The sequence below is a fragment of the Halichoeres trimaculatus genome, unplaced genomic scaffold, assembly GCF_033239565.1.
Source record: "Halichoeres trimaculatus isolate MK-OKI-2021-1 unplaced genomic scaffold, fHalTri1.1 fHalTri1_scaffold_1, whole genome shotgun sequence".
In the NCBI taxonomy this organism is placed as follows: domain Eukaryota; kingdom Metazoa; phylum Chordata; class Actinopteri; order Labriformes; family Labridae; genus Halichoeres; species Halichoeres trimaculatus.
In genome coordinates, this window is record NW_027437179.1 from 30,079,767 (window position 1) to 30,092,683 (window position 12,917).

The following is a 12,917-nucleotide window of genomic DNA, read 5'->3' on the forward strand; positions in this document are numbered from 1 at the left end:
CACAATTGATAAAAAGATAATAGGTTGATGATCAGACAATGCATATTTTCCACAGTAAAGTGGAACACCCTCATTTAAGGTTTGCTGTTAGGTTGTGAAACTGCCCGTAGTGCTTGTGCTGTTTGTTTGTAATGACTCTTAAGGGATGAGGGCATTGAGCTCACAGGCCTGCGTCAGACCCTGGAGAAGATTCCAGAAAAAGTCAGCACACTGGCCAATCTGGTTATGTTTCTGGAGACAGGAAATTTTAAGTAAACCTCTGTGGGGATTTCTGTTGTTTATTTCACCATCCTGTCCTTGTTAGTTGTAAGAGTGCATGTGTCACAATCTTTACACCAGGATAGGAGTAATGGCGTAATAGAGATGTTGAAACTGCACAGCTTTGCTAGTAAAGGTCAGTTAACAAGAAAATAAATCAGTGGTTATCTTACAGTGACTCAGTCCTCAATGTGTCGGACAGTATGACCTAATTTGGTCAAAAACTCTTGTTTTGTTATAAATAGACATAAATTGAATACTGATGCCAGACTGTAAATTCTTCAATGGAAGTTGATCTCTGTGTGTACACTTTACACACAGAGATCAACACATGGTGACAATTAAGTTAAGTTGCATTGAGTGTGATGTTGTATTGCTGTTGGTTTCCTGAAAATGAAAGCAGTCCAGATTACAAACATCCATGAGATAACATAGTGTTTCACGTCATTCAAGGAAACAAAGAATGTTAAGCTCCTTTTTTCTTCTAGGTATAAATCCAACACTGAGCTGATCTCATTTGGATGATGGTCTTGTTCTCTTTGTCTGCTCTCTTCCTGTATCTGCTCCTCATGGCACTAAATGTAACCTGTACTTTGGAGAAGCCAGTCACCCTGCAAAAACAAAAGACATCTCTAAAACAGTAGTTATAAAACTCCAGAGCTCAATCTGCCAGTTTTACTTCACCACTGATGATTTAAGGAGTAGACTGCGTCCAGTTCAGCCAAAAGATGCCAGCTATGATTTCACTTTAGGAAGTGAACCCAACTCTTTGTCTCCTCGCAGCAATCGATACAGCTTGACAAGTAAGTAAGAGAAGAAACAAGGTTTACTGCTGCAGATCTCACACTGACATTGAGCGACGAAAGTAATTTGGACCTGTATCTTCCACACATTTGATTTTTTTTTTAATTTTATCAAACACCCCTAAAGTCTCACCGTTGATTGTTTGTTAAAACTCTCTAGTTTTCTGTTTTGAAAAGTAACATTTACATATTTGAAAAAAAATGTATCCCTCACAGTTGCCCCTTCACACTTGTGTCAGGTTTGAATCATTATTTCATTGTAGATATTGTGGGAAAAGAGTCCAGAGCAGCACAGACAATGTCTGCACCTTTAATGACCACAGGTAGGACATCTTTTATAGGACATGCTATATATACCGAAACAAAACCACAAAGCAGTAAGTGTATTTTAAAGTTATTTTTTCAGGCATTTATACTTTTACTAAAAGACAAAAGGACAGTGGATAGCGTAGGAAACAGGGTAAAATTGGGTGGTGACATGTGGGAAACAGGCTACAGACTGGATTTAAACCTGGGCCACCTACTTGAGGATAAACCTCAGAGCATTATATAAGATGGGGTTTGCCTTAATTTGCCTGGGTTTAAATCCAGTTTTTGTTTCTCGGGTGTCATTCCCTTCTCTCACCCTGTTTTCTTCTCTATCCACTGTCCTATCCTCTCCTATTAAAGGCATCAAAGCTAAACTAAATAAAAAAAATATGATGTATACCTATTGTATAGGTTCCGTTAATTAACGTAACTCAATACATTACGTCTTCAGCAATCATTTAATAATACTGTGCTGTGTATGTCATCAGGTAGGCTTTACATAACCTGAAGTAAGGTATTACTGAACATTAGTAACCTTACATAAACCTTGATAAATGTATAGGAGTGCCTTATAAGAATTATTTAACCATAGTTAACCATTACTGAATGCTTTTTGGGCCCTTTTGGCTTTTTTCTGGCTTGGTGTGTATGTGACTTCTAGTACTTCCGAAGCCAGCCTCAAGGGGACACTCAAGAAACAGCAGATTTCAGTACTTCCGCATTGTCTCATATTCTTAGACCGGAGGTTGCTGCCCAGTAACTACATGCAAATTACTGACTTTTAAACCCTGAAAATTTCCCATAAATCTCAAAAATATTGGAGGATAATGTGAATTTGCGTATTTTAATCTTGATAAGAATGTATTTGTAACAGCAATAGTTCTTCTGTTAGGTTTTTTTGAAAGGGAAATGCAACACAGAGACTTCACTTTAAATTCACTTTTTTGGAATTGAGTTAACTTTAAAAATCCATTTGAAAAAAAAAAAAACAAAAAAAAAAAACCAACAACAACTCTATCTGGTATTGCCTGCTCAAAGGTCTTTTCAAAGAAGTGGTATTGAATTTGTCCTAAAATCTGACTTCCAAGCTGAAAACAGTCAAGCTATCTAATTTTCACAAACAGGTTCTGCTATTTTTGAAACTCATGCACACACAAATCTTTTCTCCACATCTGACTCCCATTTGGAACTATAGATATATATAATACAATAGAAAATCTCTGTATGTACAACATTGGATGGATAAAAATATTTGGTCAATAACTCTTTTATCTGATGACTCTAATTATTTCATGAAAGCTTCTGCCTGAAATATAACACAACATGCACTCCTACTGAATTTGACAAAGTAACCAAAGCAATACCAGATTCAGTCAAACGTAATACAAAATATTGACAGTCATCTACCTCCTCTTAAAATAAATGATCGTAACTTCCAGACTGAAATGAAAGCAAGCAAAAGGTACAAAACAGTATTACTGATACATTGTACCCAGTGAAACCAAACAGAAACTCCATTACACAACTATTTTCAAAATCAGATGTAAATGGAATGAAGAACAAACTATATCAAACATCCAATAAGCCCTATAACACAAAAAGTACATTGTAAAACTCTGAACAATAATTGTCCATCCAATGAACTGTTAAAAAATAAGATTCAGCCTCTCCCAAGAGAAAATGTTATCTTTGGTACACATTTAAAGGACAACCACAGTGACTTCATAATGAAAAATGTGATTCTCCTTAACAAGTTTTTCACACCTGATGTGAATGGAAGAAAATGAAACCCATCTTCGCTGTCTTTAGAAGAAATCTTGTGGATAATCACATTAGTGCCTTAATATTGATGAAAGGAAAACATGCAGTTTCTAAATTGCCTATGATTAAATCTAGCAAACTCTGTACAAGAATATACGTGAGTTTTGTTCATTTCTTTGCTTATGTATTCTATTTTATAAAATGTATTATTATTACTCTTGTGAATTTTTCCCTTTGCTGTTAATGTTATTCACTGTTTTTTTCAACTGCCAAATGATTGTAAATGAACTTTCATTCCATTAAAAAACAAGCAAAAAGTTACGTGCAGATCTGTATAGCATGATAGTAGACGAAAGGGCTTAGATTAGTCCTATCACGCTTTATTCAGATCAGCGATTGAAACTGCCCTCTCTCGCTCGGTCACACGAAGTCACGTGACTGTGCGGAAGTCTAAGCGCTACAGTCACAAACACACTGCTCCTTACAAGATGGCTACAGGCTCGAAAGGCGACGATCAAGAGGACACTGAAGATAAAATGCTTGAAGTAGGAGCCGTTTTATTAAAAGATTTTATCTATGAGCGGGTTAAGATGACACGGTGGGAAGGAGATGACATGACAGTGACCAGGGCAGATCTCTGTGGAGGAGAGCAGCGTGAAGTGTTGTGTGACCCAGACCACAAGAAACTTGCCCGGTGCCTGCAGCAGATTTATGACGAGCTGGATAGAAACCAAGAGCTTCAAAGGATGATAAACGACTCGTCACTCAGTCCAACAAGAGACGTGTTTATGGCTGTGGCCAGGGAGATTTTTTCAGATGGGAAGTTCAGCTGGGGTCGAGTGGTTGCCCTTTTTTACTTGGCCTGTAGACTCGTCATCAAAGCTCTTGTCGCCCAAACTCCTGACTTTATCAAAACAATCATTTGTTGGGTCCTGGATTACCTCCGCGAAAATGTGATCAGCTGGATCAGGGAGCAGGGTGGCTGGGAGGGTATTCGGTCCCACTTTGGCACTCCCACATGGCAGACGGCAGCGGTGTTGTTGGTTGGTGTTCTCACCACTGTTATAGTCATTCACAGAGTGTGATGATATAAAGGAGAGCAGGCAACATAGACGCTACAAATATGGACGTAGTCTCCCCGACGTCACCCGTCTGTTTTTGAAACGGAAAAACTGAAGCACATCGGCTATCGCGGCCATATTGGTAGTGGCGAGCATAGACACAATGAAGAGTAGACGCCGCATTGGCTGCTCGGGCGCGAGAGATGTGACAGCCATCTTGGTCTGGTCAACCTAGCTGTCACCACAAACAGAAGCAACTAAGACTTTATGCCAAAACACTGTACAGCTAATTCCTGCAAAAATCGGTGGACAATATGGAGCATGGCTACTTCCCACAGGTAATACTAAACATTCTTACTGGCTTTATTTTGTAAAATGAAAATTATTGTGCTGTCCACTAGCGAAATCGTAGCCCGCTAACTTTAGCTAGGCAATGTTTACAACTGGTGTTCACTCAGCCATTAGGTCAACTGAGACTTTATAAATCATATATTTTATGATAATAAATCATGTATCTACTTGCATATTTACTCTCAAATCTCTTTTTTTTTTTTTAGGGTTTCGCAAAGACACCAATTTGAGGAAAAAATGGGAAGTGGTTTTGAGGATGGAAGGATTCACTGCAAGCCGGTCATCCGTGAGTTGCAGTGTGCACGTAAAGCAGGATGAATTCGACAGGACAGGACAGGTCGTCTGTCACAGAGACGGTGTTATTCCCTCCGTCTCCATCTTCAGCTTCTTCAACCTAACTAAGGGTGTTTTCACACCTACAGTGTTAGGTCGACCCAAATTTAGATCGACCTATATTTGGTCCTGTTTGGGTTGGTGTGAAACCAAAATCGGACTCTGGTGCGCACCAAACTGGTGCGGCCAGAGGAGGTGATCTCGATTCGGCTCTGGCCACACTCTGGTGCGCACCAGCTGTGGTGTGAAAGCAGCCGCACTCTGGTGCGATGCAACTGTCAGGCGAACTCGGCGAGTTTGACACTAGAGGGCTCCCGTGGAGTTTTGTTTGTGATGCAGGACAGCTGTGCACTCCAACATCCTAAACTACCCTTATATACTCATCTAAAAAGCAGAGCTCTTCCCTGACTCCTCACGTCAAAAACACATCGTTTTATATGGCCTATCATATAACAGGCATTAATTACCTTGTCGGTCGTCTGTATCTGCGTCTGATGAGGATCTCACGGTACATGGTAAGAATCATTATTTCTGAATTTCCCCTCGTGGATAAAAAAAAAAAGTATCGGCGTTTCCAGTGCATCTGTATGCTTTTTTCAAGCCGCAGCTACGCTTCATTTTAAACACTACCGTTTGCAGATGGTTATACACACAAACAATATAGAAATGAATTTTAAGCACTATAAAAACTCGGCGTAGGCCTATTTGACTCTCCATCATCTCTGATTTAAGCAAACAGTTCTCTCAGCGCTTCCAGCTTCCAACTGAAATTACGCTACACGCGCTCTAGCCGTTGTCGTCTTGGAAACATGACGCTCTCAAAATACTGCGGCGTTTGGTCCCGAGTGACAAAAAGCAGTTGTGAAAGGAACCGCACTAACTGCAAAATGGCAACAAAGTATCAATATGACATTCCAAGCCGCACCAGGGTGCGCACTATCAAGTGTGAAAACACCCTATGTGCCTTGTCTTACGCTAGATGGAGACCCTGGATGGAATCGACGCTGTCTCCAGAATGTATAATCAGCAACTCAAAAAAAAATCTGACATTGCAGAAAGTAGAATTGATTATCAATCATCTGTCACTGTACAGTGTCATATATCTCTGGTTCTCTTAAACTCAGGTGAAACTTGCTATACTACTCTCAAAAGTAATGATGAACACTACTTTGGGACACTGGCTCTGTCTGTGTGCAATAGTCTGACTGTGAAGTACATATCCCTCCCATAAGTGCATTATTCTCTATTACCCTCTTTCTCCTCTGTGCACATATCTTACTTCTTGTGCATACCTCATCCTGTACAGTGTTTTGAGTGCTCTAGTGTTTTATTTAAATTGTTTTATATCATTTATTTAAAGTGTTTGTATGCTCTATTTTTTTATCTGTCTATATTCTCTATTTAAATCTTTTACATATATTGACTCTGAGGGGGCCCGGCACAAGATTTCCTATGTCTCTGAACTGTAAGTCCATGCACAAATGGCAAATGAATAACCTTAAAACCTAAAAGCTCAGACATCATGTATTTTTGTTTCAGCATTGATAAATCGTGTCACACAAATCTCTCATCTCTAAATAATCATGTTTTTTTTTCTTTTAACTGTCATGCTTATGCATTTTTAACTCATTTCCACATGAACTTAAACATATTTCTATACCATTAAAATCAGGAAAACTCATACAAATACATATCATGAACATCAGCTCACAGAGCTTGTTTTGAAGCTAAGTGACATTTAATAAGGTACCCAGAAATGATGTAGCAAGAAATCGCTATTTCTCATACGAAGATAAATACACTTCTGTAACACAAAACTCAGTATATTCACTTTTTGGTTTCACAATTGGTTTTTGATGCTGAGAAAGTGGTCTTGCACAAGAAATCATAACCTTATTTAACTTATTAGTGAACCTAAAGAACTAATTCTTTCTATCTTGATAATTCTTTTTGAAATCAGAAAGAATTCTGAGTAATTTGTTTGTTTTTTAATATATATTTTACAGATGTAAAAATGCCACTGCTTGGCGTTTTCTTACCATTACAAAGGTCAGGGAAGTATCATTAAAATAGTTTCCTCAGCAGTAATTTCAAAGTTTGCTTTTCTGGCTGTTCCTCACCCTCCATGTATCTCATTATGGTGTCTGCTATCTTCAGATGTATTTATAAGTGTTTAAGGGAAAAACAAAAATCAAATCTGTAATAATTTGCTGGTAATGAAATGTGAAATTGAATGGGTCACTTCTTATCAAGTTACATTGAGATATTTTTGCAAATAATTAAAAACACTGTGTGTACTCCAAATATTTTTTGGGAGGATCTGCACAACCAGATATCAACCAAGATTTCACCACCGGAGACAACAAAACCCCTCTTTGCTGTCTTTAGAAGAAATCTTGTGGACAATCACCTCGGTGCCTAAAAACTGATGAAAGGATACCTTTGGTTTCTAAAGTGCCTATGATGAACTGGAAATTTATGAGTCTAGCAAACTCTAGACAACAATAAACTTGATTTTTGTTTATTTCTTAAAATATTTATCTAGATTTCTCATTTTTCATTTGTCTTTACTGCCTTTGTTCTTTCTTAGCTTATGTAGCCTATTCTATTTTATTGATTATATTATTAGTACTCTTGTGATTTTTTTCCTTTTCATTTTTGTATTTTACATGACTGTGCCTTGCTGTTAATGCTATTCACTGTTATGTACTGTTATATAAAACAAGCAAAAAAAGTTACATGCTGCGGCCAGCTGATCTGTTTAGTTTGATACTAGACGAAGGGCCTCAGATGGATTAGTCCTATCACCCTTCATTCTGATTTGCAAATGAACTGCCCTTCTTCGTTTGGTCACAGCTGGCCTTAAACAAATAAAATGAAGTCACATGACTATGCGGAAGTCTAAGCGCTACAGTCACAAGCACACTGCTCCAAACAAGATGGCTACAGACCCGGGGGGTTATGAAGACCAAATACTGGAAGTTGGAGCTGCCCTATTAAAAGATTTTATCCATGACCGGGTTCGGCGGCATGGAGATGGTAGCATGACACGGTGGCTAGGAGATGACATGACAGTGACCATGGCAGATCTCTGTGGAGGAGGGCTGCGTGGAGACGTGTTGCGTGGCCCAAACCATAGGAAACTGTCCCAGTGCCTGTATCAAATCGGGGCCGATCTGGATAGACACGATGAGCTTCAAAGGACGATAAACGACTGGTCACTCAATCCATCGAGAGATGTGTTTATGGCTGTGGCCAGGGAGATTTTTTCAGATGGGAAGTTCAACTGGGGTCGTGTAGCTGCCCTTTTTTACTTTGCCTGTAGACTCGCCATCAAAGCTCGTGTCGCCAAAACACTTGATATCGAAACAATCATCTGTTGGGTCATGGATTACCTCCGCGAAGATGTGATCAGCTGGATCATGGAGCAGGGTGGCTGGGAGGGTATTCGGTCCGGCTTTGGCACTCCCACATGGCAGACTGTAGCGGTGTTCTTGGCTGGCGTTCTCACTAGTGTTGTAGTCATCCGCAGGGTATGAGGACTTGGAGGAGAGCAGACACAGGAATAACTATGAAGAAACAATTTAAACTGACGCTTACTGTGGTCCGTGGAAGAAGTAGCTCAGCCGACACAGACTGCACTGTATTGCTCGTGGATGCTTACCTCACCTTATAGATTTTCAATGTACTGTATTTTATACACGAGTTATTCAAGCTGCAGTCATGTCTACACAGGAGACATCTTTTTTTTTACACATGATCCCTTGTTCTATATCACATTTGTAAAGCTGGAACTCTTTGCTGTGACACTATATTTTGTAACATGGACATAAATTTATCACTCTCAACACTGAAAAAAAGTGAGTTGTTTTCTTTTGGAGTTTTATCCAGGACCATTTTGGTTGGACAAACACTATTTTTATATGGATTTTTTTTCAAGTTAACTTAATTCCAAAAACGTGAATGGAAAGTGAAGTCTCTGTGTCACATGTCCATTTTGTTTTTAGCCTAATAGAAAAAAATGCTGTTAAAAATGTATTCTTATCACGATTAAAATACACAAATTTATATTATCCTACTAAGTGTAGGCGATACAATTTTCTCTGAGATTCATGGGACATCTTTAAGGTTTAAAAGTCAGTAATTTGCATGTAGTTACACAGGTAAATGCAGGTAGCCCAAAAAGATATATCCAGGACCCTGCTTAGGGTATTACAACACCCTCTTAATATTTCACTATCTATACAGCTACATGGATCAGGTGACATGATAAACTCTGAAAAATAAAAATAAAATGCAATCAAATGATGTACAATAAGGGCTTGTATTCATTATACATAATAACATGCAGCCAGTATTATTTTATTTTTTTGCGTTTATTTATTTATTTATTTATTTTTGTTATGTTTTGTAATGTTATTGTGCTTTTTTAAATGATTGATTTTAAGCATTGCATTTGAATTTTGCCACTGTGAGGCACTTTAAGTTTGAGGGATTTTTTATTTGATTGCATAGTAATTTTCAATTTATACCAAGAGTTTATAATTCACAGTTTAAATGAAATATCAGTGCAAAATTGGTTATTTCTTAGTTCCCTTTGGTTAAATTTTACTAGGAGAGCACAAACCCTTTGTCAGCACATAGAACAAAAGTCCCTTGGTCAATGCTACATTCAGCGGCAAAGTCAAGCAGTTTTTCTTGAAGAAAACAATTTCTCTGATGTATTTTGTGGTAATTGGGGACACTGGAGCTGGACAAAAGAGCACTGGCAAAACAACCCGTTGTGATGATTACATCCTTTAAACTTGTCAGCGTCTGCACATATCTTAACCCCTTTACCCTGCAAAAATTGCCTTTATAAAAAAAAAAGGGTTAAAAGGAATGTCTGCATTTAATACATGTTCACTCTCTAGCAAGAACTAAATCTGAGGACAGTGGGTGATTGTGCTCATGGGAAATGCAGTCTTCGTCCCAGACACACAGTACTGATTTGCCATTATTGGTCACCAGAATCAACACACAATAAAAACTCCTTGCAATGCCTCCAAAGTTCCTATTGAAGAAAGTAGTTCTTTAAACCATTAGGCCAATCACAATGACTGGCTGGTTCTCATCTATCCTTAATGCATTACCCTTCTGCTACAATGTTATGTGTGCAATATGAGGCACTTCAAAGTCCACAGGAAACATAAAGTGACAGAAAAAGGGCTCCAGAGGTGCAGTGAAGTGCCAAGTATGATTACTTATGCACAGCTATCACATTAATTCTACTTTCTTCAGTGTCAGAGCAGATGCCACATATCCTAAAGGTAGCTTTCAACATGCATGTGATTGCACTCTATTCATGCAGACACACGCACTGTTCATATTTTCAGCAGGCTGAAACGATCAGTCACGTGCTTACATTCCAGGAGTAGGAGGCCCCAAGGACTCACTTTTATCTGGACTCAGATAATGAGGTCAGTGTCAAAGACAAACCATGGGTATGAATTTAATGACCTTTCCCACTGAAATAACTCTTCTCAATCAGCACTCAATGGATAGTATATTTTTGTAGCAGCCACAGCTGACAGTTTTAGTTTGTCTCTGAGCCGTGGAAAGCAGAAATGATACCAAGTTTCAACTTCTGCATCACGTATTTTAATCAAGTGTTGGACTGTCTGCCTCTCTACATTTTGTTTCAGAGAAGAAGCAGCTGGCTTTAAACTGTAAAGAGTGAATAACACAGACCTCAGTAAAGTAACACCTATATTCCAGCACAGAGGTATGAAATGTTCACATGACTTCAAAGTCAGTTATCTTGGATTATGACAGTGCAATTCTAAGAAGGGCCGTATTGTTTTCAAAAACCCAGCTGCAATACAGGCATCTCTCCGGGAATGTTCAAAACTTTGAAATAGGATCCTTTTTTAATCAGTTTCATACCAGGCGGCCGCACTGATACATGATGACAAGGTTAGAGACAGAGATTTCACAAGTACAAAACAACTTATTGTGTGGGGAGGTTTTTCAATGTGTTTTTAAAGCATATCTGTGACAAATTTCTAGTATACTGTGGGCTCCAGATTTGTAACTACCATACTGCTGCCTTTCTACATCTGCACCCCGCTTAGTGCTCTCTCGATAATGAGTGAGTGACCTTTTACAAAGAGATACAGCTTCAAGAGTCACTGATGTGCAGACAACCTATCTGCTGAACTTTTTAAGCTCTGGTTGCTCTTATTACCTGGAAACAATGACAGTGATTTAAAAAAAAGAGCTGCTCTTTTGTTTGTAGTTGGAAGACCATACCTGGTATTTCTATGATTCATCTGAAACCTGTAGTAAAAGGGTTAAAGACTGCAAAGATGCAAGTTAGCAAAACTTTTCAGTAAATTTCTCACCAAAAGGACACAGTAAAGATTATTTTCTTTCTGCTAAGTTTTCGTGTTGCTGAAACTTAAAGAGAGGATACAGACTCTTATGATGCTGGCTAGCAAAACTTGCACACTTGTTTCACAAACTGGTATGTACAGTCATAATTAGTTGTCACATGTTTCAAAACTGTATGTCTTTTTTTTATCACCAGACAGTAAACTTGTTTGGTCCAGTCTAAAATAATAGGGGGGGGGGGGGGGGGGGGGGGGGGGGGGCTTTTCTGGAGAAAATGCTGGATGCTGAACATTCAACATAATGAATTAGTGTAAACATGGTAGCATTAGCTTTGTGTTTTTGTTAGCAAGCTAAAAGTCAAACCTTACTTTAGGCAGTTTTAGAGTAGCATTTAGCAGGACATATTGTCTTGATAAGTATGTTTGAATTAGCTAAGAACACTTGAAAATACAAAATTTCTTTGTTTCTTTTCTAAAGGGTGGTCTCACTAGAGTTTGTAGACAAAGTAGACAAGGGGCTTCATCATGCATCACAGGAGCTTCTTGTGTTGAAAGCATTTGATTGAATCATTAGAAACAAAACAACTTGAGCTGATAGTGCAAAAAGAAAAGAAAAGAAAAACTTAAATTTGAGAAAGCTGTGTAGCCCAATTTCAATCCTTTTTTTGGTGCAAGTGCAGAGAGTGCAATCCTCCATTATTTTATTTTGCGTGACTTTGGGTTAAAGGCTGTCGGGTGTGCTGTTGCAAGGTTTCCAGATTGTTCTCATGGGGAGAAGCTGAAGCTGTTTGAAGTATCTGTCATATTCAACCTCAGTTTTTAACCGGGTGTGTGTCTCATTGCTGCTGTTAAGGTCTGGACTCTGAGAGTTTGGCAGCAGTGCAAGAATCACTTGTCTTGGACACACACATAAACGTGTGTGCATGTATGTGTACATGTGCACGCCTGAACAAGGCTTTGTTGAGGTTCCCAGAGCAACTGCCAATTTGCCATATCATCTTTGGATGAACTCCCCTGCCTGAAGGGACAAGTTAAACTGTAAAATAAATTTAATACAAGGTGTGAAAGCTGGCAATGGTACACAATCTTCCAAGAAAAAGAAATCAAACAAGCAAACACCCCAAGGCCAGTCATTGGTGTGATGATTAGCATTTATGTCTCACAGTATGTGACAGTAGACAGTTATGGATTTTAAACCCACCAAAGGCCTAAGCTGGAGTGTTTAGGCTTCCTCAAACTGAAGTGTAGACCATGGATTAAGGTTCAATTCCATGGGTTAAACTGCATTATTGTGTTTACCTCATTAGCTTTATAACTGCTCACTTGTCTTTTAAGCAGAGCCTCAAAAGTATATGGCCCCACACCTTACTGCACAATGTTTGAGCATGTGACAAATCTCGAAATGTGAGCACGTGTATGCATGGGTTTATTTTTGTGTGTGTGTGGGGGTGATATGAGTCACACGGTCACATATTTAAGGGTATAAAAATAACTGGGGGGTCAATTAGCTTGGAGGTAAAGTGCAAGTGGTGTGTACAAATCCACAATTTCTCTAAAAGACAGAGTAACTGACTGGATATTATGGACTGTAAGGAGCTTATTCAACTACTTTTCAGATGATTTCTCTCCTCCCCCTATCAGGAAAAAAGAATTATTGGATAAGAACTGAT

General features: G+C 38.7%; 2 pseudogenes; both read left to right on the forward strand.

The window, feature by feature from the left end:
• The first annotated feature begins 3,619 nt into the window (after positions 1 to 3,619).
• LOC141789413 (apoptosis regulator BAX pseudogene) lies at positions 3,620 to 4,216 on the forward strand (annotated as a pseudogene).
• A 14-nt stretch (positions 4,217 to 4,230) lies between these two features.
• Positions 4,231 to 9,171, forward strand: LOC141793783 (apoptosis regulator BAX pseudogene; annotated as a pseudogene).
• Positions 9,172 to 12,917: the final 3,746 nt, after the last annotated feature.